Below are 27,768 nucleotides of genomic sequence, written 5' to 3'. Positions count from 1 at the left end.
TTGTCGGCGCTATCCGGAGTTTAGTTTGAAACACGTTTGCATTTGATTGGTGTTTTTAGGTTTTGATAGCTGCTAGTTCCTCTCCACAGAAGTAACCTTTTAAAATGTCAGTTTTAATGTACAAATTTTATGAGAATAAAAAGACTTTTAAAAATACTAATTTTAGGCTTCTCACTGCTGAGCTTGTAGTCAGCTGCTGTTGTCTCAGGCTGAGTCTTGGAAAATTAAGTCAGTGCTCACTATAATTAAATGTGTACTCTGGACTTCATGGGAGAAAAAAACCACTTTTCTTTTAAATTCTTTTTCTGTAACTGTTGCACAACAGCCAAAGTAATCTGTCCTCTTACTTGTTGATATTTACCCTCTTTCCATCCATCCTTCCTTCTGTCTGGCTGTGTCTACCATGTGCTGGATTTCCTGCAAGTGGGAATTCCTTTCCTCTTAGCCAATAGTCTTTCCTGAGAGGAGAAACATCAGGTGCACAGAATTTCATCTTGTGGTCTGTAACACAAAAGCCTTAGAAATTAGGGTGTCTGGCTTACCAAATATGTTGTGTAAAATGTGATTTAAAGCGTTTTCTCTCTGAAGGTGACACAATATTTAATTGCCACCAAAAGATCTGATAATTTCTGTAATCTTAATTGCCGCAGCTATTCTTGTAATTTGTCATATTGGCTAGGTTGCTGTGTCATATGCTCCATTGGAGAGGTGACACTGAAATACAAAAGGAAGGGAAGCTTAAGCTTTTTCCCCCTACTTCCAACGTCCCTTGCTCTAAATCAGAAAAGCAGCATTTGCTCTGGCTTCAGGGAGCTGTCTGTTCAAGCTCACAGCTGGAGGTATGGTGCTGCAGTGATGGTCACCAGTGATGGGAAGGGAGAGTATAATGATTTAAAAAACCCAACAAAAACAACCCCATCTAAAACCCCCTTGGGATTAAAGGAAAATGTTTCATTCTTTCCCTTCTCAAAGCTCCTGTATAAATTGTGCACACAGATGAAAGAATTACAGAATGGAATATGTTCCGATTTTAAATATCAACAAGATATATTTGGTTGTGATATTGCCTCATATGGAAATAGTGAGATTTTCTTTATCATCTTCCAGGTACGTGTCCAAAAATTGTCTTTTTTGGTCATGATTCTTTTCAAAGAAGTACCAGAGCAAAACCTTTCCATTTAATTGTACCAAATGCCCTGAAGTGGAATAAAATATGTTTTTTTTTTTACTAGTTGATAAAGAAAAACACATAACCATGAGAATATTTTAACCATAGATCTGGCCCATTTAAACACTATGAAAATCTTCCCCACTGCAGGGCAGACAACTGCAAGATTGTAATGTGTGGTGTAACAGGCATGCACCATAAATTTGATAATCATACTTGTGAGTCCTTCATATTTTATATAAAGAATCGAGGAGAATAAAAATAGAAGAAAAAGAGCACTGAATGGAGTTATGGATATCCACATGTAAAAGAAATAAAGATTACCTTGGTCTTCTGTACTTGCCTGTGCTAAAACTGTGATGCCAAATGCTGATCAGATGCTGTGGGTTATAGTGGAATGTGGGAATATTAAGAAATCAGGATTCCTTTCAGATGTACTCCATTATTTTTGAAGTCCTATTGGTTCCCCATGTGTTCTGGCTAATGAAATAACGAAAGGACCCTTTTAATGGGGGCAAGATGAGACTTTACTGCTCAGCTTGTACATGTTATGCAGCTGGACTGATGGGCCACTGTTTAGAGAATCATGGGTGGGAGGTTATTTTAAAAGAAAATGAAAAAACATTTGTTTAACTGCATGGCAACACAAATATTTTACCAACTGAAGGCTGACTATGCATTTCATTATGACAAAAGGTGCTGGCTTGAAGGGAAAAAAATAAAGCAAAATGCTATCTTTCTAGGATTTAAGATATTCGCTCTATATGGGAGCTTTCTTACACCTTGCAATAAATTTATGCATTTAACTCTTTAAATTCTCACATCCCTTTTCTAATCTGAAGAAGTCTGTTGGAAGGAAGTGCTTGCTAATGTTTCCTATCAAATACAGATGCTAGGCAAAAGTTCCTGCAGTTTTGTAGGGAGTTCCTGGGCTCACCCAAGCTGTTGCCATTCTCGTTCTCCTCTCCTTATTTCTGCTCCTTCCTCTTTTGCTGAAGCATCTGTTCTCTGAGGCTGCTCACCTGCAGCCCTTGCTCTGTCCTGCACCTTGTGGTGTCCTCTTTTAGGTACCAGAGCAGAGAAATGCCTCTAAGTGGTGCGTTTTGAAAAATAGGCTGAAAACACATCCTAATGATTTTGTTTAAATGTAACTGTACATGTGGGTGTACATACCTACATATATATGTTTGCACACACATGCAAGGTGTGCATACATATATATAAATATAAAAATTGTAGAAACTCAGTCGGGATAATAATTTCAAAACCCATTTGGGATAATCATATTTTTCACAAATGTTGGAGAAACCAGGTAGTTGTACAGTTCATTCTCTCTGGTTACCAGCAAAACTTTTATGGGTATGTTAAATTATCTTGGTGGAATTTGAAATTGATTACAGTAATTAAAAATGTAGGTGGTTTTACTTATTTGCATCACTTTGCTTACTGAATTACTTTAGTTTCCATGAGTATGATAGTTTTCAGCTGTGTTGCAATAGACATTTCATAAAAATTTAGATATATCCCAAAATATTAATATGTACCAATACCAACACTTTTTCAAAACCTATTACCCTAAGCTCTTTGAGAGTGAGCTATAAATGAGTCTCTATGCTGTGGTTTACAGTATCCTCTTTCTAGATAGGTTGTATTTTAGTTGCCACTCTTTAGAAAGGAAAGATTTTAAATCCTGATAATTATATGGGCAGAAAAAAAAGAGTTCTCAAAGACTGGAAGGTGCCTATCATTAAACTGCAACAGGTGTACCTTTTGAGGGATGTTAATGTGTGAAACTTTGATATACGGGGCTTTGAGAAGTGTAGTGAAAGTGCCTCTTTGCAGCACTTTCCAGGTCTGAAACACTGTGTGGCACAGCTTCAGAAAGATTTGTCAGTCTGAAAGCTGATGCAGCTGGAGCAGGATTTTGGTCTGAATTTAAGACAGACATGGACAGGATATATTGTGTAAACAAAGTGCAGTCACTGTCCTGGCTTGATGAAATTGTCTGTTCTGATCCACTTTCTAATAAAACAATGCAGAGGTATGACTGGATGATTGGGTATTGAAAACGCCAATATTAGAGAAAGAAAATTAAAACCAAGCAACTCCCCAAACTTTTCTCTCTCTTTATTTGGTTTCATTTTGAAGTGATCCCTGTTTCATACTGCTTAGAGATTCAGATTCTCTCATTCCTCCTTTTTAGCAGGAGATCTCAAAGCAGTCTAGAAAGGTGATTTATAAAGATGTTGTTTCCCTTGTTTTACACAGAGGTAAACCCAGGCATAAAGAGGTAAATAGCATGTCAGATGCTGAGTCAAAACTAGGCCTTGCACTTTTGTGTGCTTCCTTCACTAGAGAATACTGATTGGGAAATTTTGACTAGTGGGCAAATTGTAGGTCAAATGCTAAATGTTGCCTAGTGAATCATTTTATGAGGAGATATCGAAGTTCACCACATGGTTATCTTGTGGGTGTAAGTCTAACACTGTAATTGTATATGCATGGTGGTTTCTCTCTCTGAGCTATGGTGGCTTCAACAGCAAACTGAAATCCCTTAACAGGTTCTTTTTGCATTATATATATATGTGTATGTGTGTATATATATATATATAAATATGAAATAGTTTATCAAATTAATTTCTGACACTCACTATAAAATAAGTGATAAATTGCATAGATCAGTATTCTCTTGCAGAAGAGAGTTTGGAATATAATAACCTTATCATTTATTGACGTCAAGTGATAATAACCAGAAGGTTGGAGTTGACTGTGTGATATTTTTTCTTCCATAATTTATCTTGTTTATCCTCAGGACTTAAAAAATCAGCAGATATAAAAATATGAAGGCTCTAATTGTGAGGAGAGTTTAACATGTTGGGTGAGAAGTTAAATGGTAATTCATAGGGGTAAAAAAAACAATTTGTAGGGTACTAAAACCAAATAAGAAATTTATAAAGGATTTGAGCACTGTTTTGTACATTGTCTCACAAATCAGATGGAAATGGAGTTCTGGAGTGAGATGGGATATCTAGGGCTGCAAAAGAGTTAAATAGTTAAAAGAATTTCTAGCGGTGAATGTGGCAATCTGACTTGAATTCAAATATCTAAGTTGCTTGGTCCTGTAGTTCTTAGGGCTGAAAGAGAGCTAGGTTGTATGGCCCAAGTGCAGTGCTCTGGAAACCCAAGGAGCAGACAGTTCTGCTTTCTCTCAGCTGACAGACATACAAAGCTGTGCATACAGTGATGCCAATATGGACTGACCAGGTATGCAGGGAACCTGTAGAGAAGGATACATGGAAAAAACTGAGAGAGGTTGTGCATAATGGGGCAAACCCAGAGGGTGGCTGCTGGTGCTCAGAGATAAGAACCATTCTTATGGTATATGAAGATAGAGAAAATTGCTGTTCTGTGCAAGCTGTTAATTTGGACAAGAGAATTTGGTTCCATTGTATGACTGTTGTGTGGGTTCTATTATGTATATGTATTCCCATACTATACAGCTTCAATTATATAGATACATATACATACATATAACCACACACTGATCCAGGGGGCTACTTGAGTAAAGAAACATAGCAGGAACTCACTTCCCTTTTCTTCATGTCTTTGGCTCAAATCTCCTTACGTATTATGCATGAAATTTCAACAACTAGATGATGTTTTTTTTCCTGGAAGTACATTTTATTCTGCTGTCCATCAGTGCAGAGCATATTGTGACTTTTGCTCCACTGTATGAAAGTGATGCTCGGAAAGTGAGGAAGCAGATTGTCTTTGCTCAGTGTTGGCCACCAGAGCTCCCAGGGTCAATGTCACAGAGCACTGTAGTCCCTCAGAGGTATAGTTTAATGGACCCAGTTGAACTTGTGATGTGTCCAAGGCCAATCAGTGCCTTGCTCTGCAGACCATAGCAGCAGGATTGTGTAGTATTTGAGTGCTTTACCAGTGTATCTACCGTGCTATGCCACTAGCTGCTGCTGTGACAGCCTGGCTCTTGTCAGGCTTCTGCACCGAATTCTTGGATTACTGCTGTTCTTTTACATGTTTTTCTACATAATACATGGATACTCAGCAATAACCACAGGACATGAAGTACCATATTCATGGAGGCACAGACTGTACCTGGACAGCTCTCTAGCTGCTAAATGGGAAATGATGCAGATAATTTGCTATCTAAGCAGCTCTGATCTTAAAGCATGAATTCATATTCTGTGTAGGATACTAATGCAGATTTTATTACTTGTTCACTAAAAGAGCATTGGCATACTTAATATATTTTAAGGAATAAATAGATCTTTTGGGAAACAGTGTATTTGCATTGTGCATATCAATGCAGTAGCCATACCAAGATGCCTCTAAAGCACACTGTTAGGATGAATTCTACAAAGGAACATAATGAGAATTTCCCGACTGTGAGTTGTAAAGGACAGAGCCACCTATCACTATGTACAAAGTCTGTTTTTCATTAGATGCTAGCTCTTTTTTTTTCCTTTATAAATAAACTTAGCAGTGTGTTTTCTGTCTCACAGAGGTGGTTTTATTCAAGAAAAAATAACAACTAATAGGCAGCCAAAGAATACTGGTCAATGATACATGTGTCTGTGAAAACAGGTTCGCGTATCTTAAGATGTGATTATCTTGGCTGAACAGAAGTTTAAAAAAATAAATAAATGGTACTACTGGCTGATGACAGTGATATCTTAAAGTTGTAGAAGACTACTGTGAAGTTCAGACTATTTGTAACCAGACTGAATACCACTATATGGTTAATTTTATTATTATTTTATTAATGCTTTGTTTGCTACTTTTTAAGCAGCTCAGTTATTTGAGTGTTAAGTAAATTGAATTTACTATCTTTGCAAATAAGTGTAGTTTCCTTCTCTATGTAGGTCATTTAAGTGGCATACATGTAATCATGTCAATATTTTCAAAGGCAGATTGTCAATTTGTTCTTCAGGATTGGGACTATATGGTGAGGGAGTATGGTGGCAGCAATGTAGCAGAATCTGTGTAAAAAGGAGACAAACAATACAGAGTGTGGACACATGGGTTTGAGATTATGATATATAAAGGACCATGCATATGGTTTAATTTGCTTAACCTGGCCACTCTGTAATTTATCTGGAGAGCAACTGGATGGTGTTTTTCATTGAGTAGCAGTTTTGGGGACACTGGGATTTGAATTCCCACAGTACCTTCCCTCCGGACTGATGAACTTGTATGTAAAATATAATGCTACAAAGGATTAAAAGTGACTGAAAAGACACTTTTCAGTCATTTTTGTCCCTTAACGATCAATTAGGGATCAGATGAGAAAGGCAGGAGACCTCTGGGAATGAGAAGACATCAAGGCCAGCATAGCTGTTCAACATCTTATCCGACTTCCTACTACTGTGACCTCTGAGGAACGCTGTCAACGCTGTGCTGGTATGTCTGGAAGGCTGCGATCTTTGTGGTGAAGATGTCAAGTTACAGAGAAAGTAGTTTTTCCCTCAACTGTTGGTAAAAACCAAGTCAAGTGGGGTTAATCTTGACTACTAATGATTTTGGCCTTTTTAGGATGGTATTATTTGCGGTGCTGAACCGCTGCCTCTACTGCTGCTGTTTGGACCCAGTGTTGGCACTGGTGGCAAAGCTTTGCTTCTTTGTTGGTATCAGGTTGTGTCCCTCTGGGTGCTGGGTGACATTTCAGCCTGCCAGAGATGTGGACTGTGTGGCAGGAGGAGGATTGGGTCTGTGTACAATTTTGGTGGCACAGAAGACTGATGAATATTTCTGCAGTTTTGAAAAAGGAAGTTACTGAAAGCTTCTTTTTGTCACTGGAACGTGAGAGCTCTTTTCTTTTGAAATTTTGTGTGAAGCAAGTCTGCTAAAAATCCAATATTCAAAAACCTAGAGCCTCAAGTACCATGAGGTTTAAGGAAATGTTTTCTATTTGGTTTGAGTCTTTGAAGACGCATTACCAGACTTTCTCCTATTGCATATTTTAAGGAAATATCATGATCTAACTTAATTTTGTGTGTTCAATGAACTTGCTGCGATGAATGGTAAACTGGGAGAGGGCAAAAATATACCTATATTTGGGGTGGTTTTGTGCATTGCTGCCCTTCTGTGAACAAAGAACAGAAGCAGAATTTATCACAGCAATTTGGGGCTGTCTCCTTTGAGATATACAGAAGTGTATCTGTAGCTTCTGCCCAAAAGGGGAAGAATTTTCCATTCTGTGATTTCCTCTGTGCCCGGCCCAAGTATCACCTGGCCCATGGTGATTTCAAATGTTTTTCTCCTGCCTTGCAGTGTCTGAATGGACACAGATTTCTTCCCAGTTAACATACAACAATCTCTTGTGCTGACTACTGAACTCTGATCTTTGGCTGGATGCACGCTTGTTTCTTTAAGCACATGTGGTGCAGAGCTGACCTGGAGCTGGGTAATTCATAAGAGCTGGGTGTTATTGGTATTACTACTACTTGAATGAGTCTGTATTATTTTGCACAGCAGTGTGGTCACCTGGCAGCAGGTCATTAGCATTTTAGGTTTCTTTCCCTCACAACAACGCACAACATGCTAATTAGAGGGTTTTGAAAGCTAAGCAACCTGGTTTAAAATCAGACATTTTAATTTGCAGCTTTAATGGCTGTATTATAATAACTGGCTTGGCTCGGGGGAGAAGGGGAGAGAAGCACTTCTCATGTTCCAGTAGAAAGGTCCAATATAACAGAGGCTGAAAAAATTAAAAACCTCATAATTTGACCTTTGCCTGGGATAAAAGGCTGTTTCATAACAATTTCCTTTTGTTCTTTGTTTAAGCCATTACTCCAAAAGGAGCCTCCGATTAATCTAAGTAAATGCATCATTACAGTCCTAATCCATGTCCTTCTGTCAGTGTCTGTTTTAATTAAATAAGAAACACTAGCAGAAAGATATCACGCACAAAGCTGTGATTGGAGAAAGAGGGTTGTTTGATCAGGGTGAGATTAAAAAAGGCTTTACTGTTTTGTCCTTTTACTCTAGATGCCATAATGTAGGTTAAAGGAAGAAAAACTTGCCTAATAGTTTAGCACATTGCTCCCCATTACAATATCTAAATAACCAGATTTACCAATGAAACTGTCCCAGACACTCAATTAATTATATACAGAACATTCACAAACAGATGATATGGCAGCTTGGTTTGAGTAATTTGACACAGTAATATTTGAGACTGTATACACAGTTGGCCAGTAATTGTATTCAAGTTGCAGGCTTTTTATATTAAATAAAACATTGATTAAAGCTATTTAGGTAGTTTCTTTCTTTTTAGTACTTGTGGCTCCCAAATTCTAAACGTGTTCCATTGCAAGCCCCTGATTTTTTGAAAAATATTTTTGTTCCTCATAAAATCAGAACAATTATTTTACAGTGGTGAAGGGTTGAAGAATCCATTTAATAAATGTCATAACATCCAGGTAGTTAATATTGCTAAAGCAATGCATATATAAGAGACTCTTCCTCAAGGTAGCATTTCAAGATCCCTGTGGTGAGGGTTTTCTCCCATATCCAGGCCATTATTTGATGTAATGAAAAGAGAAAGTGTGCAACACAGAGATTGTTAATTAATTTAGCCTAACAAGATGAAGATAAATGAAGCAAAGCATGGATTGAATGAAGCAAGAGGTCTTATTTACAATTTAATACTACTTTATATTAGGCATTTTTCAATTTACAAAAGAAAGGAATTAAAGAAAAAGTATTCTGCAAATGCATGCAAGAAAACTTTACATTTTATGAGTGGTTCCTAGAACTGCTGAAAATAACTTTTGGGTTAATCTTTAAGTTTTCCTCTCTCTTTTTTTTTTTTGTTTCCCTGTTCACAATCATTTTTCTCAATTTGATTTACAATATGTTGATAGGAATGAGAAAAATTAAACCCTAAGCTTTTTCCCATTGAAATTAATAGAATACTACCAGTGGAAACTCTTGCAAGGCCAAATTGTACATTGTTTATATTAATCTAGAGTCATAGCTTATTTTTGAGCAATTTGTGTGTAGAAAGATACATTAAGAGGTGTAACTACAAAAATACAATAAGACGTGATTTTAGTTTCCATTCCAAAGTGTAAATCTATTGTTGCTTATGTGTTTTTAACTGTCCTATTGAAGTGAAAGCTGAGAGAGGAATCCAGGATAGTGTTAATTAACAGTGATTTTATGTAATAAACCTATGATTTTTGATTTGGGAAAATATTTTTTCTCAAGACCCTGTTTGTTTTAAACATTTTGTGAAAAGTTGTAGTTTCTAATTTCTTAACAAGTAAAAAAACCCCCAAGATTAAAAGGCATGTCAGAGATTTTAGATGTCTCTTCTTCCCAGTCCCAAATTTAAATAAAGACTATACAAAGCTAGCAGTAAGCTACAATTTGCATCAGTTCAGTCACTGCATATCAAGGTGTACATTATTCAGTTTCCCAATGACAAAATTTAGGGTATAATTCTTTAGATGTGAAGAAAAAAAGTCTGTCATTTTTAACATCTAACAAACTAATCAACAAAAAAAGTCTTGTGCTGTGACTGATTAAAGATGCCTTTATCAGTTTGTCCTAAACCCTGAATTGTAAATGATGACCAAACATACTAGGCCATTTTTTTTTTTTTTTGATAAAACATCCTCATTTTTACAGATGAATTGGGTCTGTCCACTATTTGACCTTCTGCCATGATTTCTGTCTGCAAAGGAAATGCCTTCCTTCCTTTTGCAGTAGCTAGACAGGACAGCGTTATCGACAAGCAGTGTCACTACAAGCAGTGGTCGCCACAAATAGCATTATTATGGTCTCTATGTTTTTATCTTGGGGGTCATGAACAAATCCATGCAACTGCTTCTAAAGATTTCAATAAATAGGACTTTTTATGCAGACAATTGGCTTTTATATTACTTTTAAACAAAACTACTAGTCCATCAAGAGTTTCAAAAGGAAAACAATTCTACAGAGTGCTGGTATGGCAGCACAGACCAATCATTATGGCACCCATTCTCCAGTCCTTTATTTTTCAAGTCCACAACAATAGGTTGTTGATTCAATGGACAAGACCAGAACAATTAAGTTCTCTGTTTAGCAGCAGTGCAGCATTTTAATGCCCTCCTCTAATAATGGTCTCATTATTGTTATTCTAAGACTGGGCCTCAGGAGGAGGAATATTTGCTGGAGGTACGTCATTATTTTGCAAATTTCGATTAGCTCATCATGTTGTCTGTACTGTGAAAATCGTAGCTAATTAGGGCAGTCAGTTAGACTACCAGCTTTTGAGCTTATGAGTTAAAAGGTAGCACACTTGATAGGCCAATGATGTGAAAAAGGTGGTAAAAAGAGGGATTAGAGCTGTTGCCTTAGTAACTCTAACTTCCATCTGTGCGGGAACAATGGACCTGTGTTTCTCCTCCACCTTGGTGTAAAAATTGGTTTTGTTTCGAAAGGAAGGGGCTTTTTATGACAATCTGGAATTCAGCCTAACGGGGTGTAGTTTTAGTTGTTAGAAGAGACCATTGGAGGATAGGAAAGATGAAAGGTCATGGTGAGCTCCAAGGACATGAAAGGTCATTGTCTCTTGTAACAATAGTGGATTGTTTGGTCCCATTCTTTCCAGCCAACTACTCAGTCAGGTGATAGAAAAGATACTACCAGTTTAGTCAGGTGGAACAGGAGAGAAAGATAATGCACCTACTAAAGAACAAAAGATAACTATAATTCGCCTTTATTAAACAAAGTTGTACTTACTTGTGGCCATCCTCTGAAAAGGGTTGTTTACTGACTTACTATTCCAGCCTGCTTTGTTCAGCACTGCCTCTGTAGGCCATCACATCTCTGGGAAGCAATCCAATGTGTTAGAAAATGTTGTTTAAGCTTTCTTCCCATGAAGAGGAGCCCCCAGGAGTACCACTGATGTGATACTTAACAATAAATGTAGTTGTTGTAGCTTTCTCACATTATTGGCATTCTTGAAAGGTTTTCCTTCTAACACAGAATAAAATTAGCTATAAATATGAAATAAATTTGCTTCAAAACTTTCTAGCATTTTATCATAAATTCTACAGCACATATTGCAGAAAGTTTACAGCAAACTGTATTAGGCAGTACTGAATAGAGAGCAGAGACCTATAGTTGTGTAAAAATAGATTAGCTATAGGACTACTCTTATGCAAAGGGAAATAGATAAAGTCTATCAGTGCTTTGCAGAAGCTTTAGGACACTCTGTGCCTTTGTTTTAAGGAAAAAGCCAGAACTACTGTCGTACTATTTAATAAAACAGCTATAGTGGAGTTCATGAGGAAAGCATTTCTGTTAGTGAATAGAGCTGTCACCTCTTATATTTTTCCAAGAGCATCCAAAAACCCCAATTCACTGTTTTTCAGAAAGACTTTTTTTCCCCCTTTCTTATTATTTCCCTATTTTTATAGCATTATGCCTTAGTCATCCATGCAACAAGTGTATTTTTCCTTTTCCTCTTACCTCTGCCCACAATCAAAGCACATCCTGAGGTCCATCACATATCCCCCAAAGACAAGTTTCTTTAGGTGAACATTTCCAGAATGTTCCACATTCTTATATGAGCTCTCTGAACCCTTTTAACAGGTTTGTTTTATAATCTTTTTACTCATATCACAACAGAGCTGCCAGAGCTGTATTGAATTTTTATGAAATTGATAACATATATGTAATTTACTACTATTACACTTGAAAAATAAAATTACATATAATTTTTAGGTATCCCATCTTAAACTGTTCTGACCTCATTTGAACTCCCCTTTTTAAGCTTTTCTGGGCCTCTCTTATCTCATTTTTACTCCTGGCCACTCTTGCTTTCTGACAACACAGATGGGTGGCCTTGCACAAACTGATAACTGTGGCAATTTCTCAGCACACTAGTCACTAATAAAAGATGTTATTTTCAGAATTAGGCAGGCATGTGTCATACTTGCTGGCTGAAGATGAGAGGTCGAGCTGTGGCTTCCTGGGAGTGCGCGATCGTATGAGCCATTGGACTTTACAGCTCCCAGGTTGTTGATGAATTGTTTTACCAGCAACTAGGTTTAGTAATTAGAGTCTTTCAGAAAAAGGAAGTCTTGCATTAAGTATTTGTAAGCTTTTAGTTTTTTAAGATAACCGATTCTTAATTTTCTCTTTAGCTTGTTGTTTAGTTCTCATTTATGTGATAGCCTATGTTTTGTTATTTTTGTATTACAATGAGCCGAACAGTGTAGACTGCTTAGTTCAGAATGGGAGCCCTGCAAAGGGTTAACCAGCAGAGAATTGCAAATGAACTATCAGGAAAGTTGATTATTAATCCAGCAAGAGAGAAAATATCCTTCCAGTTAGCAAGAATTAGTACCTGAAGAGCTGATAATATTGTTCGGGCTGTCGGTGTGGAATGGCAAAACCAGGTAAGCTAATATCTTCTCAAAGGAGCAAAATCTTTTCTTTCTGTTTTTCATTATGAGAGAGTTTAGTTTTTAAAAGAATCCTTGTTGTTTTACTTAAAGTATCAGCATGTGAAACAGCGTATGTTGATCCTCAGTTTCCTCAAATGAATGAAAGAAATTAAACTTGTGTTTAACTTAGGTAAGAAGATACGTTTCTAAGCCATATTTCTAAGCTACACTATGTATGTAACTGTGAAATATCATAACAATTCTTTCCTGGTTTGCGGTTAAGTGTGAGAACTGATTACAAAACCTGGAGAGTCCTTTGCAATTGCAAGCTAATATATTACGTAAGTCTGTCTTTAGTTGTGCTTGGACATATTGTGGAGGTTTAAAGGAACTTTTATGTTGCAGAGCTCTTTCATCCAGAATGATTAGATTTTAGTTTTCACACTGTATGAATGATTTATTTAAGTTTGTTTGGATATTGTGAACACATTTCTGTTTATTAAGAAACTTTTGTTTTGGGGGGGGGGGGGTTTCAAAAATCTGTGATCTGGGGTTAGAAGGAAATGGATGTTTGGTAAATATACCACTGTGTTTATACAGAGAAATGCAAATGAAAACACTAGATCAGTTGAATATAATCTCATAGTTTGGTCATTTTTAAAAACTCAAAGTCCTATCTTGGGAAAACTTTCAAATCTGTGCCCCTGACATTAAGAAGTAGGTATGATAAACATTTCTTTTTTTCAATGTAGTCTTTACTATTTAGCTTATTATAAGAGTTGTGCAAAATCTTTTAAATGATAGTTTAGTACTGTGGAAACTAGAAAGTCTGTATTCAGCATTTAATAACTTTTTGCTAGGTTGTGTGCTGTTACTTAAATTGGTAGTACTTAAAAAAATTCTGATTTGCTTGTAGAATGGAATTCAGTATTCACATGATGTGACTACAGTATCTGCCTTGGTGAAAGAGTTTACCAAGTCCAGATTTTAGCCTGTTGTGCATGAAATAGCCTGAAAGCTATATGAAAGGATTTGTGGTGATACAAGAATGAAAATACAGATAAAATCTGCAAGTATTCCAAATTTAAAGGCTGAGCCCCTGTAGCAATGTAGTTCTATGGGGGTAACATTTCATGAGCCATAGAGAAAGGAAGAAACCTTTTAATTTTGGGAATGGGATTAGGATATGGCCTCAAGCAAAGGAGAAAGAGAAAGGAAGAAGAGGAAGTGGGGAAAGTGAAAGGGAGAAGTGGTGTTTATCTGACAGCGTCATTGTTTTGCGTGTGACTTTGGCCTCCCCGAGCAGAGGAACAGCTGGTGGCCAAGTTCTCTGAAGGGTGTCTCACCATGTTAGAGTAAATTAAAACCCCTGAATTTGCTTTGGATGGATCTATCAGGGCAACAAATGGTGGCATTTTGGAAGCTATGCTAAATATTCTGATATACATAGAAGCAAATAACTTCTTGAGGCACATTTTAGCTGAGTATTTTGAGGAGAACAGGGACAATGTAAATAAGCTGCATTTTCTGAGTTTGAACACCAGCATCTAGGAAATATATAAAGAGCAAGAAACCCAATGATGAAAAAATTATCACACAGGAAATGATATACGTAGAAAAAACAAGATTGTAATTAGTGGAGGAAAGTAAGAAACTGATTAGAGAAATGAAGTTTCCCAGATGTTTACGGGAAAAATGAAAGTTACATTAGATAAGCTCTTTTAACTAGTATTGGAGAGGAATGCTTGCTTCAGAATGGGAAAGCTAAACTTCAAATTAGGAAAGAGCTGGCAACTTGAGTTTAGCTCAACTGTTTTCCTGCACGAGTGACTCTTTGGAATGCTCTGCTTGGAACATCATCAGGAACAACTAGTGTAGTGCTGTTGGGGAAAAAGTAAAACACAAAATGAAACTCACTGTATGCTTATTTGGAATGGTTCAGGTGCTTATATTACTTATGTGTGTACTAACCCACAAATTAGACAAATTGGTTGGATTTTGAAGTAATACTTCAGGATTTATTGTATTTCACGTATATATGTAGTTGACACTTGAGCTCTAGCACTGTACTGGTTCAACTGGTTCATTTTAAAATTAGTTGTAAGCATTAGCTTATTGACAGAATCCTAAATCATCAAACATTACCTGCAAATGAACAGAAATAGTCTTGATCCCCCACAGCTATAAAACCATGTAAATAAGCTGTAATTTAATTATTATTATTTATATCAACTGGCATAAAAGTAATATTCTTAAGTAAAAGATGGAAACAAAAGGTATTGAGCAGAAACTGTGGAGTTTGTGGCCATTCCAGCGACTTGTTTCAAATTCAACAACATGATAGAGTAACCTTTGAAAAATGTCCCCCTACAATTCACTTTAGCTGGCACCACTGCTTTTGTGCCAGTTCCTGTTCTCAGTTGTGTATTACAGGAAAAAAAAATGTAGAAAAAAACTCCAACCAAAAAAGTTAGACGTGTCTGGAATAGGTTGATAAGAACATCATCTGATTTACTGGAACTAGCTTGACCGAGCAGGGTGTTCATGTTAAGTAAAACTGTATTTTCTTCAACGCAGATTATGTAGATCCCAACTTGTTTAAAGGCTTAATGTCTAGGAAAGATGAAGTTCCAGAGGTCTCTGACTGACTAGACACACATCTGGAAACACAGCTGCACTCAGGGGAGGCTGCTGAAGCAAGTTAGCCTGCAGCAAGCAAGCCATTCTTGTCACTACATGGTCAGGGCAGTAAGATGAGATGATGTGGAGGGTGGAGCATAAATATCTATATGTTGCTTGATTCTCTACTCTATAAAAACCTGTTAGTAGCCAGAAAGAAGCTTGTCTACAGAAACAGATGGCCAAAGCAAAGTTTGGGCCAGGTTATTTTTGTTTCTTGGACCACACCTTGTCTGTGGTGACAGTACTGGAGAGAGAATGTGTTTCAGTTCATTAGGAGCTCGGTGAAGCTATATGGATAACACTGAAGTGTTTTATAAGATTCAGTGTAAAGCTGCATAGTTCAAGGAAGATCATGTCTTATTAGCTATGGCTAAGGTCAGTTATCCACACAATGAGGGGGAAACTCTTTCATAAACAAGTAGATAAATATGGGGCAGGTGGTGCTTAGCCTGGCTTCAGGCTGTAGTATTACCAAAAGAACTCACAAACAACTCCAGCTTTACTGAGTCCTTATGGAGCCTCAGCAGCAAAGAGTGGTCAGATATAAAATTACAAGGTTATTTCATGAAAAAAGGACAAATTCAGGGCAACGTCTACAAGATACTAAAGAGAGAATATAAAATCGTTTGAACACTCCTTCTGGAAGAAAATAAATTATAAAATGCTAGAGCTAAAAAAACCAAATTAAACTTACCTCATCTAAACACAATAATAAAATAGACCTAGTGTCTTGTGTGTTTTGCTTTCTGCAAACTCTGTAGTGTTCCATGTGTTTCAAAAAAGCTGGTTAGATACATAGGTGTTTATTAGCATTTGATCCATGTCTAACAACAGAGAGAAATTGTATGAGATTTCATTTTGCCTTTGGGGCTAGCTTTTTTACTGTCTTATAGAAAATAATTATATCTTAAACAGCTGCAAAAAGAGAAGAGCTTGAAGAGTTAATTGAATCACATGCTGCTAAAGGAAAACATTTTTTCATTCCTTTTTTTTTTCCCTCATCTGTAGTAGGAGTTACATGTGTTCCTTATTACACCCAACATGTTCCAGTAGTTTTTTTAAAAGACATACTCATGAAGCAGCATATTCTCAAAGACACATTATTTTCAGCTACTAAATCCTGGAGCAATCAAATGTGTCGTTTTTTACCTTCTGAATACAGTTCTGTGGCTGTAGTGGATGATAGCACATAGCATCCATAGAACTGTAAAATGTATTCCCCTGCCTGTCTTTACTACACAGGTTTTGGGTGTATTTTTGTAGCTGCCAGAGGAAAATCTGCTGGCATTTCTTTCAAAGATAGTACAAATCAGTGTTGGTGTAGTTATTAATTATTCTGTGGTTTTTAGACCAAACGTTTTAATTGTAGTAAAAACACACACAAAAACAACCACCCAAGACAAAACCCACAGCAAATTTACTTAAACTGTAATCACCCAAGTTTGTGAGAGCCAAAGGACAGCAGACTGAGTGTTTTCCCACAAATGGGTCTCTTGTACAGACTGCACTGATGAGGTTGTGATGTGCAGGTGTTCAGTATCGTAGGCAAACAGAGGTGTTCAGAACAAAGTGGAGATTTTTCAGGGCACTTTCTGCTTCAGTAGGTCAAACAACCGAACTCCATGGGGCTGGGAGAAGGCCAAAGCTGGGCAGTTCAGCAGCAGCTATCATGCACATCCTTTTGGCCTTTCTACCTCTGAACAGGAATGGATGAAGTAAAAATAAATACAACAGTTTGTTTGCTGTCTAATATTTTATGTTCGTGTGCAAGTTTCCTGGCATTTTACAGTAGGAGAATCACATGTTTAAACCTCAGTGAGAATTGCGGTAGCCAGATCCTAATTATTTATGCTGTTTATTTGGATTTTGCTTGTTTGTTTGGTTTTTTTTTGTTTTCAAAGCAAAGTTTTCATCAGGACTGTGCTTGTTTAGCTCCAATTTAAAGAATTGTTCTACCTCCCTATGAATCTGGATTTTAAGAGCCACGTGTATAAGCATGCATCCCAATTTTTGCATGAAAAATATGAGCTAAATCACAAATGTCCTTGTTCTTGCTTTACCAGGGTAGGCTTTTAGCATTTACTAAGGTAATATATGTGGTTTACTAGTGTTTATAATAATCTTATCTGTGATTTTTCAAAAGACTGCTTTTCCTTTGAGAAAAGTATTTTTAGGACGTTGTTGATTCATCTTTCTACTTTTCCCATCGGTTGTATTCCGTTTAACACTATCACAACCCTAGAGAGCACAGTGTTGAGGCAAAACAGAGTAGCTGCTGGTGACCTTGTGACAACTGTCTGGTAAACCTGATTACTAACTTAGAGTGTTGTTTAATCTATAGGCCAAATAAAACCCTGCAGGAGAGAAACATTGTTTTGTTCTAAATGCCTATTAGGAAGGGAGCTGCTGTGTTATAAGCAGCAGAATAATAAGCCTCCCTGGCTTGTCGGGGTTCAGATCTGGGCATTCAGTGCATACTTGCCTAGACTTCCTATTGCAAAGAAAGAGCTAAGTTTTGGAACTGATGTCGAAGTCAGCTAAAACAATAATCAGTAATAGCAGCTTTGTGTTCCAGGGAGGATCAGAGTCTGCTTTCAGCCGTACTGATATAGTTCTAAAGGTAGTATGTGGACTTCATTAAGGTTATTCTCTTCTGCACCCTACAGCTGTGACATGAGATCCAGAGTTACTGGGTCCTCTGTCTCCTGCTATCTGCTTTTAGCTGTTTTGTCTCTGCAAGCAAAGAAAGAAACAAATAAAAGTGACTATCTCATCTACTAGTATCAATAATAATTTCTGCATTGTATGAGAAATGTCGCTTTCCTGTTTTCCTTAAACTGATGTTTTCAGGGAGTAAATTAGAAAGAAAGCTTGGTGCCAGCAAATAAATTTTTGAGCCTTCTTATAAATGTTTTTTTTTCCCTATCATACCATTCATTATCTTTCAAGGGTACAATCAGCATGTCTTAGGTCATAGAAGTTGTAGAAATTTTAATTCATCAGTGGTGATCTGATTTTACTTCCGCAGCTCCAGCAGTGAAGCAACAATTTTAGTATAAAAATGTGCCAGTATGTTAAAATACCTCTTCAAAAGTACTAGAACTACACAAAATGGGTTGACTGATATCATCCAAATCTATAAAGACTCAATAATACAGTAGGCAATTGAAAGAAAAAATATTTTAAAAAATATATTGCTTTGTGACCCTGTAGTGTGGTTTTCAGAACCAGAGTGGGAAGAGATCTGCACTTTAGAAAATTTGTGAGCAAGCAATATATCAATTACTGTAGTTCTCACTGGTAACAATTAGCATAGTGAATTCCATCCATATTATGTATAGGTCAGTCTAAACAACATATAATTATATGCAGGTTAGAGAACTTTTATCTACATATTTGTGTATCTGTGTATATGAGCATGCACACAGATACATACACACATAGACACAAGTCCATTTTGTCCACTACTTACATGTACTTATGCAAATATATAGGTGAACATATATATGCATCTAGTGGTCATGTGCACAGTAATATTAGTATGTAATTTTCATACTAATATTTGGCACAAAGCTTCACACTTCCTTAAAAGTACTGTCTGTCTTCCATATAACCCTACTTTCAGAGGTGACAATCAATAATTTAGAGGACAAACACAGGAAAAATTATTGAGAATTACTTGATAAAATCAGGAGTAGATGAGAGTGCTTATGATTCTTCCAGGCCATTGGTAGCAGTTTTATTTGTGTAAGGCGTGTGTCAGTTCTAGCATAGCAGTGGGCCTGTGGCCATCCCTGTGTTCTACCTTGCACTTGAAGGATTTCTATTATTAAACAAATAGAGACTTGGACATTGTATGTGTTTAATTATTAGCTAAGATATTATTAAAATTGTGGTTAGAGATTATAGGGATATTATCAATATTTTTGCCATTTTAAAAAAAAAATATTTTTTGTCTTTTTTTTTAGAAAGATTTCAGGAGAAAAATCTTTAAAAAAATACCTTCGTGGCAATATCTGTAGTAGTTCATGAAGGGCTGGTGTCTTCTAATTTATGTAGTAGTCTGGAACGTAATTCCTTTTCTCATTGTTTCTGTTACTGTCTTCTGTAGAATATCATCATCTTCTAATGTGATATTATGTTGTGAAAACTGAAGATTAACCTAATCAAAATAGCTTTGAGATGCTTAATTAGATTTTTTGTGTTTGCTAGAAAATAGATTTTTTTTTTAATAGCTTTTATCTGTAAATGTTTTTTTACAAGAATAAGTGAGTCCTTCTAGTATTCATCCTACTTTGCTGATCAGACTTCTTTAATTATAAGAAGTGTCTATCCCTTTTCTGTCCAATAAAAGATAATAAAGTACACATACTTTTCAGCTTCAACACATAGGAAATGTTTTCTTACATCTTTGAAGTCAGTGGACAAGTAATTAACCCCAAAAGTTGCATCAATATTTTTAACAACATTACCACTGATGGCTTTATTTTAGTGATAAGATAATTCAGGGATTTTTAACCTACAATTTAAGAAAGCTCTGCTTCTCATTATATGATGTTACAGAATTTTTGTGGAACTACTGGGATTCATGTGTGATTGGTAGAGATTTGCTATTGGCCTGAGAGTATCAAATTTGAACTACTGAACACTTGTACATTTGTGTTCAATGGTTACCTGAGAATCATGGACTAGTAATAAGGGGGCAAAAAAGGGGGCTTGTGTTACATTTTGGTTTCAACAGCTTAATTCCCACCTAAAACATTTTTGAAAACTGTTCCCTATACTCAGTCATTTACTCTTCCTGCCAGGTAATTGTGGACTCACTGGTAATGCTTTGCTGGCTTTAACATTTCAGCTTGCAGATAATATTTTTGTCTTCTCTTCAGTGTTATTTAATACCATTGTCATAGCTGAAGACCCAAGTCTCTCTCTCTAGTCCTCGGAGTGGTATTACTCTAATTTCATGAAACCCCATAAAGACCATTAAGCTTCATACAGGCACCTGCACTTTGCTTATAAATTACAGATATCAGACTAAGAGGTCAGGCATGCAATTTTCATAATTTAGAAATAATACTGGATCAAGATTTTAATACATTGGTCTGTTGCCTTACAGCTTTTGATAGTGCCAATTTTTCTCTGTGTAGCAAACATGGCATAGTTACCTGACCTTTGTTATCCCATTGTGTTGGTTTATAGGTTGATAACCATTCTGTGAGCTATGAGGTGTGGACCTGCCCCTGCTGCATTCCCTGAACTAAAGAGAAAAAGAAAAACAAGAAAGAGAGGAAAAAAGAAACCCCTCTCCACTAACCATTAAATTGTAGGGTGATCTGGAGATAAAAGCAGAATCTCTTTTTTGCTTTTCAAATATTTGCTTGGCCTTCAAAAGGTATTTGCCTTTTGTGTTTACATTGGATTTATTTTTTTGGCCTACATGCAGAAAGAGAATGATACATTAAAGAATAATGGACAATAGTGAGGAAAATGCTCTCAGTTTCCACATCTAGCCTGCATTTTCTACTTTAGGTTTATTTTTTTAATCTTGTCTACTTTTATTTAAATAGAAACTGCTGAGTATTGTAAAGGGCTGTACATGTGAAAGTATCAGATGAAGTACAGTACAAGAAGATCATCTACAGGTTGGCAGGCAGTAATGAGAGTTGGCAAAGTGCCATTTTCCTCTATGAACCTTTGGGACCTCAAGTTATTTCTGTGTGTGGCAGAACAATGTAAGGCTTCAAAAGCCAGTGTTCTGTCACTTGCAGGAGTGCTTCTGCTGTTCCTGAGAGAGGCAGGTGAGGTTTGTCTTTGTAAAGTTGTATAAATCTTCACCGAGGCAAAAGGAAAGATGTTTTGGCTGAGAGTTGACATCTGCACCATACCATCTTCAATTCTTTCCTTCTGGATGGCATTGGAGCTTCCTTGGAACCTGCATTGTTCCTTGTGGATTTGCTTTCATTGAAAGAGCAGGGTTTAAGCAAGTTTATATAAAATATAATTTAATTTAAAACCCCATATTTAAAGGAAGTACCCCTTTATGAAAATTGCCTGTCCCAAGGTTATCTTTTCTGTTGGTCAGGTCAGTCCTTTTGTTGTGTTACACACAACTACTGCATCATCAAAATCTTGTGATTTTGTTAGAGTGGAGTCATGAGATGGAGATATTTCCCAAATCTTACTGTAATGTTTAATATTTTTGATGCTACTAACTTAAAAACAAACATGACCTAATGATTTATTTGAAGCATCTTGATTAACGTGCTTTCAAAACATGGACATTTATATTAGATAAAAATATATTTCACCACATGTACGTCATAAAGCTCTTAGTATGTTACAGTTTGTGAAAATTACAGTCAGTTAATAATGTGTCAGCTCCCCACTGTGTGCTTTGTAGGGTACTGAATGGGTGTTACAAGATTTATTTGCTGGATTTTGCAGGTTTTCTGTAGCGTGTCAGATGCCTTGCTGATTGCTTGGTGAAGCCTAGAGCATGAGCTCCCTCCTGCAATGTTTACTTTAAGTCAATCTACATTTGCTTAAAAGTATGACAGGATTAAAATCAGATCACCTCCTTGGAATTCTCTTAAAAGCCTGGATACTCTTTAGTGAGACTATTGTGCATAATTTAGACAAATACTTATGTGGGAATCACAATTTACTTCATAGTTCTTAGAATTACAGAGAATGGATTGTTAATAAAATGTGTATTGTAGTGTTGCTAAAGTGAAAATGATATTGCAAATAATTTATATGTTACTCTGGAAATTGGAAGGGGAATAGGAGTCTATTTAATGTTTATTGACTTTGTTCATAATGTAATTAGAAGGATTCTCTCTCCTTTTAAGGCTTTCATTCTTATGTATTTCCTTGACCTGCTTATGTCTTCTAATTCTTTCATTCACAGAGAGAATTATTGGGCCTTGTTGCTATAATGTTATTTTCCAACTAAAGTCTTAGAAAGTGGGAATGCTCAGTTAAGTTTTGAGTTCTTTTTAGTCATTATCTTGCTGGCAATTTTTTTTCTTGCTGGGATTACACTGGAGCATTTCTGTTTAAATGTTTCCATCCATGTCCTGCAGTGCAGGCAGACTTGAAGTTTAGTTAGAAGGTGCAGAAACACCTGTTTTCAAAAAGTATAAAATCCTGAAGACAATTGATGACTGGGATTAAAACTGTAGGAGTGTCAAGATGGGCAATTTGGGCAATGCAGAGGTGGTCTCTGTGGTGTCCCATAGAACTGCCATATGGAAAGTTATATCAGGATGATATGGTTTAAACTGGATGGGTAAATTTCTGTGTGACTTCAGGAGCATCTAGCCCCAACTTGTATAGAAATTGGATTTAATAGGCAAAAAAATCAAAGGGAGTTTAGAAAAAGAGAAATTGTGTGAGTTGATTTAGGATTTGAGGATCTTGTCTGATGCTAATAAAGGTTTCTGATGTCATTCTTTTTGTAGCTATAACGTACACTACAGAAATAATTTGTATAATGTGTGCTTGCGTGTACTATCTTGAATGAGGTATATGTTTATAATTTCTGGCTTTCAGATTTAAATCTGTGAACATAGCAAGAGCTCAATGAGTTCTGATAATAATAGTCCTATAATGGAGAGATCCTGAGAACTTCCTTGCAAATGGAAGGAGTCATTCATCTCACAAAAGTGGCAGAGAAAGAAACTTGCCAGAGCTGCAAAGAATCATTTCTGCAAGGGTCACATAGAATAGATTAGGCCATAATCAAAATATTTTTGGGACATTTTAGGATTTTGAGCGAGGTAGTTAAAAAGGAGCTTTGAGAATGAGTGTTTTGAGATGTATATTTCAGACCTACTGCTTTGTCCATGTTTCTATCTCATGTGCCCTAAACCCATGCATACTATGAATTATAGGCTTTAATTCCCTGTCTGGTTTCTAATGAGGCCAAATATCAGGAGAGTAAGGCTCTTTCCCAGGTAATTATTGGGGGAATTACAACCCTGGCTGTCTTTCTGTTTCTCTTTCCTATTTTGTGTTTAACTATGTATGCAAAGTAGGAGTGGTAGAAATTTCTAGAATCAATATGGAACAAAAATTTATTTTTTAAACTTTTTCTTTGAATTTGCAACTTCTCCAAGCTTTCTTCTTCATTTAAAAATTTCCTTTCTTCTCTGCCTTGTAAAAACATATTTATTTTATGTTGGTTTATTTAGAAATATTAGAGCACTGTGGGCAGAAGTTATGGAGCTATCATATTGAATGTTTCTTGCAAGCAGAATGAAATGGTAATTTTTTTTTCTGTCTTGTATTTTCCCATTTTTTATATATTTGGTTGTAATTGTATTCCATTGTGGAAGGTGTTTTCCACAAACTGGCTGGACTGGCACACTGCTGGAGCACCTTCAGGAAGCCCTGTGGCTCTGTGGACAGTGATACAAGCTGATAACATATTTCTATCTTTCTAGCTCAAGACTTGGGAGTGTTTAAAATACTAAGTTTCCATCTGGTCGTTTTCATAAGATTTCTGGCAAGTCTAGTGGAGGTGTTCCTAAAATCTCATTGTATAGTACCATGCTGGAACAATTCCTCTGCACCCTTTCAGTTGGTGTCAGGTGACAACTTTCTGGTAGGTGCTGGACAGAAATTTGGTCCATCAGGCATGTTAATCACTGGTTTAAGCTTAACCTGGTCTCTGGGCTTGTTTTAAAGTGCTTCCCTCTCCGCTTTCCTCCCCATCCCCCAAAACCCAGTGCCTGGTAAAGACACCTAGGAGAGCCCCAGGCTTCTCTTGACCCTGTTATTAACCATTCAGAAGGAGGATGAGTGGGAAGCACCCCATAGCCTCAGGTCCTCTTTAGAAAAGTCTGGAGCAAGGGCTGTTAGAGCTGGTGGTGACTGCAGTGTGAACTAGGGGGAAGTGTGGACCCATTCCCACTGGTGATCCACGAGGTCTGCCTAGTAAAGCTGCACCTTAAAATATCTTGAGTGAAATCCTGATTCTGCTGAAGTCGCTGGGTACTTAGGCATTAATTTTATGTCAGCAAGGATTTCACCAGTATTTTTATTTTGCAGCTGTGGAGGGGGGGAAGCCTGAACCAAGATGAATGTGACTTCACGTTGTGAAATAGATTCTCTGCTAGTTTCATCCTTGCCTTCCTCCCATCTGAATAACTGTAAATGATGTTCTCTGTTAATAAGTGTGTACTTTGTCTAAATTGCATTTATTTTTCTTTTGACATATATACCATTTTACTATTAATCATCCCCTTCTGCTCTTTACTGTACAAAGACTCTGTTGTGCTGATGGAACATATTTAATCTTTGCTATGTTGTATTTTATTTCTATTGTTGCTTTCCCATTTCTTTATAGAAAATCTTTCTTTATTGACTCTTAAATCATGGGTTAAGCCCTTATTGAAAACATGTTCTGTATGTACTTCTTGCAAGTGAAAGAAGTTCTTTTGAGGTTATAGGCTAGGCTTATACAAATACTTCGCTATACAGTAAAAATTCAGAGGTCTCCTATATGTTATCTAAAGCTAGAAATATACCCATTTACTCAGCAGCACATCATAAAAGAGTTGCATACTATGTTCATGTCTGTCAGTGCCTTAAGTCATCACTCTACAGCCTTTTTTAAATTCTCTTTTTATTGAAACCAAGAAACAAAACAAAGACAAAAAAAAGCAAAACCAACATCAATTACATGTCAACATGACATCAAACAGCATAATATATCAGAAAAATAAATGTATGATCTGGTGACTCAATGATTTCTGTCCCTATGGCATTTACGGAGAGGTAAAGAAAAGGCAAATAGCTACACATCTGTGTTGGGAAAAATGTCCAGTATAAAATTGACCATCATGACAGCATTAGAAAGCTCTCAGCTGAGATTACCTGGAAATAAATAACACACGGAAGGGGAAGTGAGGTTCCAACAGTCTTGCTCTTATATGTGTTTAGAGTTTTGTGCCATGAGCATTGTGCATGTATAAATCTTCTTATACAAAGATTACTTTAAGGATGGAGATATTCTACTTGCTGATGCTAGGTCCAGGTTTATAGATGGATGTGTAGTACAGCTGCATGCAGAGCGATGCAAAAGTGCAATGAGGAAAAAAATAAATCTCTGAAAATAAATGTGACTATCTGGTGGAACTATTAAAATGAATACTGACTCCAAGCCTATTTGTATATTTGCTGAAAGACATATGAAAAAGCCTCTTTGTATAAGTGCTAAACACATGAAAACCACTGAGAATCAGTTAAGCCCCTAAAATAATAATCTGGGAATTCCATTCATTATTATAGCAAAGGGCATCATAACTTTATGGTGAGTAGGGAAGGGTGGGAGAGAGGTGAGACTGTGGGGGTGGGAACTAGAGAAAGAAAACCCAGAAAGATCCAGAATCAAACACAGCCTCTGTTATTTGAATTTGTTGTTCGTTTTCAATGGAGTGATAACTGGAATGGCTCAGCCTGAGCTGCCTGGCTCGACACTCCCCATTCTAAGGAACTTGGATGTGTTTCACAGCTTACATCTGGACAACAGGGCACAGGGAAAAAAGCCACAAGGATGGATCACATTCTCTTTGCACAGTTAGGACTTGAACCTAATATATAATAAACGTATGACAAGGAAACCTATGTACACATAGACACATACATTTGTGTATCTACACACACACACACGTTCATGTGTGTATAAATCCAGATTCACATGAAATTTCTCCATTTTGCTGTTAGGTTCAGTTCACAGATCTATGTTCTGTCTCTCCAGAGTCACAAGAAGTTACATTCTGGAATTTATTTCTTTTTTCTTACCCAAGCTGGCTATTTATTCAGTGCTATCTGAGATGCCTTTTTCTTAATCTTATTACAAGTACCTCTATAGGCCTCAAAGGAGGTCATAAGTGACCCACTGGACCAGGAAACGGTGCTTTCTGTGAACTCCTTATCTTATCTTTTAGATCAGCCATAACTTCAGTGAGATCACTTGGTCAATATTGTACATCTCACTCTACGGCCACGTCTCCCCAAAGCAGTGACAAAATACGTAGTACCCAGTACATGCAACTGGCTGCTATGGATGGCAGAGCAGGCAGAGCATTAGCCCAGCACAGAGCCTGTGGGGAGAAGCAGCTCCTGAGGGGGAAAAGAGCAGTGCATGGAAACCTCAAAGGAAATTTAAGAAGGGACGGTGTGAGTGTGTGCGCGTGTGCGCGTTGAAGTCTGAAGGCAGAGAACTATGAGGGCTATGTGGAACATTTCCTGGGGCTTACCGCTCATAAACGTGGCAGGACCGTCAGCCCTGCAGTGTCCATACCTTCCTGCGGGGCCCCTGCCAGCGCCCCTGCGCCCATCAGGCGCTGCATCCCAGCCCCAGGGTGGGAGCTCCTCACTGCATCCTCCTGCTTGTGTTTTAGCGCTCTCTCACCCCGCGTTCTCCTCAGGCAAGGAGGGACTTTTCAGTATCCCTGTACATGCCCCCAGATGCTTGAATGTCAAAGTGCAGAGGATAAGGGGAACTCCATTTCTGTTCCATTTTGTCCTTGTTGCTTCAAATTGTGAAAGGCAGGGAGTAGAAATTAACGTAATCTTTTATTTGTACACTTGTTTGTTTTGGGTGAGCTAACAGTAAACCACCAACTGTCATATCCCACAATTTATTAAAATGGCATATATGGAATACAACTGCAAATAACAACCAATTCCTTTGATTCCCTGCTCTATCATGACTTCATTGTAAAATATTTCTTATTTTTTGCAATTGAGCTCACCCCTCTCCTACAAAGAAAATCCCTGCTGCCACCAAAACACTTTGGCATAGTATATGTCATGTCTTAAAACTTTTACTATCAGCTGGTAACATTTGCTTCATCTAGATATAGATCAGTTCCTCTCTGTAGTCAGCACAAGTGAAATGCAGCCTTTTCTGGAGCAGATTGGCAGCACTGATGTACAGAAATTATTCCAGTGGAATATATAGAAGCAGCACCACAATCTGTAAAGATGGACTCGTCCTGGAGGACTGACAGGACATCAAACTTTAACATTTCTTTCCGAACTAGTCCAAAATCTCTTTAGCGTGAAAGTGTCTCTCTTGGAAGCATAAAAGATTTAGGTCTTTTGCTCCAGGCAGGACTTTTAAACCTAATACTTATATAAGTAAACTGTCCCCTCTAGTTCTCACATTAACTTATAATGCACACTGGCAAGCTTATTGGTTATATTCTGGGTGTGTGAAACAGGCAGCTGCTAGAGATGGGCTGGCAGGCTAACATGGGCTGAGGTAACATCGGCAACAAGATGAATTTTGGTTTTGACTGCTGCCTTAAGGGAAATTCCTGAAAATGTTTCCTTTATATATTTACTGCAATTAGTCTGTTTTTTATGTCTTTGGGTATCAGCATGATATTTCTGCATTCCATTGTGTTTCGTGTTTTTGTACAATGAGACGAAGTAACATGCTGCTGACAATATTTAAATAAACGCCTGGGTGGCATCTTGCAATGAAAATGAGAAGGT

The 27,768-nt window shown here is 37.1% G+C and overlaps 1 protein-coding gene across 8 annotated transcripts in view; it reads left to right on the top strand.

The window, feature by feature from the left end:
* The window catches only part of SOX6 (SRY-box transcription factor 6), a 368,783-nt gene that overhangs the window by 92,837 nt on the left and 248,178 nt on the right, over positions 1 to 27,768 (top strand). For 4 of the 8 annotated variants that reach the window (XM_069016850.1, XM_069016848.1, XM_069016849.1 and 1 more), the window contains exon 1: positions 12,060 to 12,585. The exons of 2 other annotated variants lie outside the window; for them this stretch is intronic. The gene's annotated coding sequence lies outside the window, so the exon portion shown is untranslated. Of the gene's footprint in view, positions 1 to 12,057; positions 12,586 to 27,768 lie in introns of those variants that run through there. 2 more of the 8 variants (XM_069016852.1, XM_069016847.1) reach the window with 2 other exon arrangements.

The sequence above is a fragment of the Aphelocoma coerulescens genome, chromosome 5 (genome assembly GCF_041296385.1).
Source record: "Aphelocoma coerulescens isolate FSJ_1873_10779 chromosome 5, UR_Acoe_1.0, whole genome shotgun sequence".
Classification (NCBI taxonomy): Eukaryota; Metazoa; Chordata; class Aves; order Passeriformes; family Corvidae; genus Aphelocoma; species Aphelocoma coerulescens.
Note: the sequence above shows the minus strand (reverse complement) of the source record. Positions and strands in the feature narration are given on the sequence as shown.